A 5,938-nucleotide genomic window follows, 5' to 3' on the forward strand; every position below is an offset into this window, starting at 1 on the left:
ATATTGATTTAATTATATTGATTATATTGATTTAAATTTGAATCACTTATTGAATATGTATATCATTTACTCAATGTTGAATTTTGTTCATGCTTTTATTTGAATTGAATTATTTTATCTTGTAATTATTTGTATTATGTTGAAGAATGAAAAATAAATTGAATTGAATTGAATATTATACAATATGCTCTATGTGAAAAAATTGAGGAGCAATTGACCTCTCAGGCTGGAACACAAAGACAAAAGCTATGACCATTGCTGGGATTTTACTATTACTCTCTAGCAAGTAGAGGAGGAATTCATAAATATAATAGTGAGAAATTAATTTGTAGTTAAAATTAGCCTTCAACCTTTCATCATATAGTTTGCAAGCACAGCAAGTAAATAGACCATTCAAATTTTAATCTACCTATGTTCTTATCATGATAAAAAATCCAGAGAAATAAAGATTAAGCTCTTATCAACTGAATACCACACACACATCAAGAAATCATAAAGAGAGCAAGAGAAATTTTAGCTTCTGCCCCTTGAAAGTCACTTAAAAAGTGGAGCAAGTCTTTGATTAAAAAAAATCTTGAAAATGGTTGACACCTGTTTTCTCGTCATGCTCACTGAAACAGACAAAGGATTTGAAAAATTGAAGTATCTAGAATGAATACCTGCCCTTACTGCCCCAAAAATGTCTGAAATGGCACAACATTACAAAAGATAGTCCCAGTGTATTGTGTTGGTTCACTAAAGGTGTACTTTTTCATAAACGGAAGTAGAAAAACAGAAAACTTCAGATAGAAAATAGTTCCTCCTGGTTGTAGTTGTGTATAAAAATGAGTTAAGCAAATATTACACAATCATAAGAGAAAAAGAAAAGTTGCTGGGCTTAATACAAAGAGGTCAAGTGATTAATAGTAACAAGGTCTTGAAATGCGATTACCACAAGTTTCAATAAAACTGATTACTTGAGAACTGAACATATATTGACCTGATAGAAGTTATGATATTCAATACGGACAGGTGATGGTCCAAGAAAGCAATATACAGGTTATCTAATCAAAACATGACAGTGAAACTGGTATGAAAACACAGAGGAATTAACAAAGTCACAATAAACAACAGTTACAAACCAACAAGAGATGGGGAAAAAGTATGATTGTACTCACTCGGGGAACAAAAAAAATTTAAAAAATTTGAGAAAACATCAGCATGTCCACAGCTTGGATGATGCATCATGATGTGTTTAGCCAAAAGGTTTATCCATGCCCACTACTGTGTGTAAAAGCTCATTGACGTAGTGATACTACTCCCATCCCAACGCCACCACACAGGGGGTGAAATGACACACGCAACCGAGAATAATTGCAAAATTTAACCAACGTTCCAGTAACTATTATAGTAAAAAGGCATGAGGGTCTGATCGCTAATCATATCTGGACACGTTGCTCCTGACACTTCACTCCACGACACAGGAGGAGCGTGAACCTCCTCATTTCAGTAACCATGGTTACCGCATCATTTTCATAAGAGGCTTTTGTGCTATGTACCTGGATGGGTGACGGGGGAGGGGTACGTGGCATGTATGAGTAATCACCCTATCAAGTATCACACTGTCTGTAGTGAATATTTCGTCTGTGCAAAAGCAAACCGATTCGTTGGTCTCATGTTTTTTTCTTCTCTGTGACTTTTCTAAAGAATAAAGGATATGCCTGGTTGCATGAGCTGTTCTGTAAACCATACAATTTTTTTCAACAATGTCATTGTGTTACTTTGACCTATTCACCCAATCCAACGCATTTCAGAGTACAGTGGGGGTGGAACATATATAATACTTTTCTGTCAAAAGAATCAGAGCCCATGAAAGCAAACCACAATGAGAAATTCGGAGAGTAGGTGAGGCAATACATAGACAAGCTGACAAAATGAAAGAGATTTTCAATACAACACATCAAAGAACTTATTCCTTTCCAATATGATTAGGTTTGGTAACCAAAGCAAAGAGAAAAATATGATTTTATTGGCTTATCCAAGACATCAGTCAGAAAATAAATATATCCCATGTGAAAAAAAGTTGTGCTGAGAGAGAGAGAGAGAGAGACATCTGTCTCTGATGATTATAGAACAATTTTTTTCACATCTACAATCAATTCCACTTCCCAATTCTCCCAAACTATCTCACAAAGGAGCAACAAGGGAAATACTTTAGATTCCTGTTTATTGCATTATTTTTTATTCTTAGTTCTAAGTCCTATTTTCTTAGAAAATTGAATAACATTCTAAAAATCATGATTCTCAAAGTTTCATAATTCCTTTTTCTAGGGGGAAAATCCCATTTAGTGTCACTTTCTCCTCAAAAATCCTACTAAATAGGATCAAACCCTACTAATTGGCAGATCTGAATAATGATCCCTTTAATTTGATGAGGCAAAAAAGCGTGTGAATGTAACTTCAACTCACATGTGTACCATTATTTATGCATACCATCATCTATTGGAATAGATCAATTTAAAATACATCATTGATCAGTTTTCATGTTAAAGACCCTGACCGGTGTAAAAACAGTCATATATCAAAATAAAGGTAATGATTCATACAATACAAATATACCAAAAATATTACATATATCTCCTTCCATTTCTGACAAATATTAAATAAAAATCAAAGAAACTGCTCCTCCAAAGTACGCTTCGATTGAGCACCCCCACGTCGCCTGGAAATGATGACGTCACGTTGTGTCAGGAGGGTTGTGATTCCATAGGTTTGTGTACAAAAGCATTGGGTATTTTCTTCCATTTCCATGTTATGAATCCATATTTTTTTTTCGTTTTCAGATGAAAATGGCACTCAAAATTATTCACTGTTCAAATTGTTGTAAACCTACAACTATTCACTACCTTTTTTGTGATTTCTTTGTTTGGCTCTTATTGGGCCTAAATTGCTATGTCAGGAAAAGTTGTTATACATAATCTAAATGCAGATAGAATTGAAATCTGCGCCAAATAAGCAGGAAATTAAATATGGCAAAAACTAGTTCAAAACTGTAGATTTCATAAATTCAAGCTTGTGGGTAAAAATATATGTGATATCCCTCTGTGATAGAAGTGAAGAGAATGAAATGCGTTATCTGGAAAGCAAAAAATCATCCAGTTTTTGTGTGTACAAACCTATTGAATCACGACGCTTCTTACACAACGTGACGTCACGGTCTCGAGGCAGGTGAAAAGCACAATAAAGCCTATTTTCTAAGCGGGGTTCGAAGCCCGATAATCGGAATATTCACAAGCAAAATACTCAGCTGGGAAGCGGTGAAAATGCATAAAGCATACCTTGCTGTATTTAGTAGCTTATAAGCTTTCGATTGGTATATAATTTATCAATTTCATTTTCGGGTCCGGTCTGGATCTTTAAATGCTTTCCCTCAAACAAATGATTAATTCCACAAGATAAAGCTAATAGCATGCATCTAAACCTGCCGTTCAAGTCCAAAATGTACCTGAATTGGTATTTACTAACCTTTCTTTGCAAAAAAAGGTACAGACGTGATCATATATGAAAAGCAATTCATCATCGTATATGAAGCATAACATCACCAGCAGCACTTTGCCAAATTAACTCTTTAACAATATATACAAAGGCAAGTGAATTCATCTAGCTGGAAGCTTGGCAATAAAATTAATTCTTTTCCTAGTTCTGCATGATGAATTTCTCTCTTTATTACAAAGCATAAACCTAACAAATAATCTGGTTGGGAAAGAGTTCATACTTCATTTGCTTACCATGAACCAGTACCAAAATAAAACTATGAATTCAAATTATGAAACTTAACCTGACTATATGTTTAACATTATTATACTTTACACCATGTAAACATCTTTTGAGTGTGGCTGTGAAAAAGACAATTAAATATATTGATACCAAGAATAAAAAGGGATTTAAAAAAGAAAGTGAACTCCTGGTGAATTATATATAATTAGTTGTGAAAAAGAATATTGCAAGTATTGTACAATTCATGTTTATCATCATCACTATCACCACTCATAAATGAAAATAAATCTCATCTACTATAGTTTATTTCAGAAATTATTTCTAATTAATTTTGCTATATTGCCTTATTTGTCAGTTTCAAAGCTACATGATACTGGGTAAAACAAGCAAGGATTGTGATGTAGTTATATATTAAAACAATGATTTCCTGAAAAAAATCTATCAAATAAATGCATTCTGGCAAATACTGCAAATCAACAAATGTGTTCCATGTCCTTGGTATTGTATATAACAAAAAAAAAAGCCAGTGAAATAATGAATACAGTTATATATCACCAGTAATAATATAACAAGGAAATACACTTTACACCATGTAAACATCTTTTGAGTGTGGCTGTGAAAAAGACAACAAAATATATTGATACCAAGACTAAAAAGGGATTTAAAAAGGAAAGTGAACTCCTGGTGAATTATATATAATTAGTTGTGAAAAAGAATATTGCAAGTATTGTACAATTCATGTTTATCACCATCACCATCACAACTCATAAATGAAACTAAATCTATCTACTATAGTTTATTTAAGAAATTATTTCTAGTTAATTTTGCTATATTGCCTTATTTTTCAGTTTCAAACTACATGATACAGGGTAAAACAAGCAAGGATTGTGATGTAGTTATATATTAAAACAATGATTTCCTGAAAAAATCCATCAAATAAATGCATTCTGGCAAATACTGCAAATCAACAAATATGTTCCATGTTCTTGGTATTGTATATAACACAAAAAAGCCAGTGAAATATTGAATACAGTTATGTATCACCAGTAATATACAGGAAATACATGTGTACTATCTTAATAAGATGGTAACATATTCACATGGTCAATATTCAATACAATTCTGTGAACTCAGACCATTCACCAGGTCAATGGAAAACTAAAGCCTCTTTAAATGCAATGGGCACTGTGAAAATTTAAAAGTATTATTTTGAAAATATATTTTGCCTTTCCCTCCAACAAAACCATTTTTTATCATGAAGTTGGAAAGGGGAAGTGAAAAAACTGGGGATATTGCGGATAAAATAAGGAACTTTCTTCATGAAGTTATAAAATCTATAAAATGAAAACTATTGTTTCTCTGAATAATTTAAGGAAGAGAAAATATAGCTTTATTCAAAACAAAAAATGTCCTCATACAGGATTAGGAAAACAAGACATTTTATCCCTTACCTTGGACCCCACTAAAAATATTTCAAAGCTAATGGCTCTGATCTACAAAGGGTATCGTCTAAGCCATATTATTAGATCACTTGTAAATAAGTCTTTGTTATTGATTTGAATGAATTTACAAATAAAACAACTGCAAATTGATTAAACCCAGTATTTGATTTACACATAAACTCTAATTCAAACTGAGTTTTAGGATTATTTCCTCCCTCAGATTTTTTATAATATTTATTTATTCATTTTTATTTGATTTAATTTTTTTTTGGGGGGGAGGCAAGTCTGACTTGCATAACACTGCTGATTATTCAAAAAATTCCCTTCCACATAAAAAAAACACACACACCCTCACACACACACACACACACACACACATGTACTCACATCCACACACACCCTCAGTTAGATAAACCAAACTCCACCAAAACTGCTCATAAACTACTATTATGTGTAGGACATCCTTGTATTGAATAATGCTTCATATAACAGATGGTAAAAACAGGAAACTGAAAGAACAGATCACATACACACATGGGCACAAGGTCATTACATAGATGAGAAAAGCAATATGCAAACAGTTGTTATTATACCGGATGTCCATGACCGCTCTATCCAGAGTACGATTTCCTTCCAACGACCTATCTCTTTATGGTCATACTGTACATAGGCCCCGGCTACCAGAGGGGATGCATATATACTCACTTTCCAAGATTTTTCTTTTCTTCCAGAACTCTCCT

Source organism: Lytechinus pictus, chromosome 2 (genome assembly GCF_037042905.1).
Source record: "Lytechinus pictus isolate F3 Inbred chromosome 2, Lp3.0, whole genome shotgun sequence".
Lineage (NCBI taxonomy): Eukaryota > Metazoa > Echinodermata > Echinoidea > Temnopleuroida > Toxopneustidae > Lytechinus > Lytechinus pictus.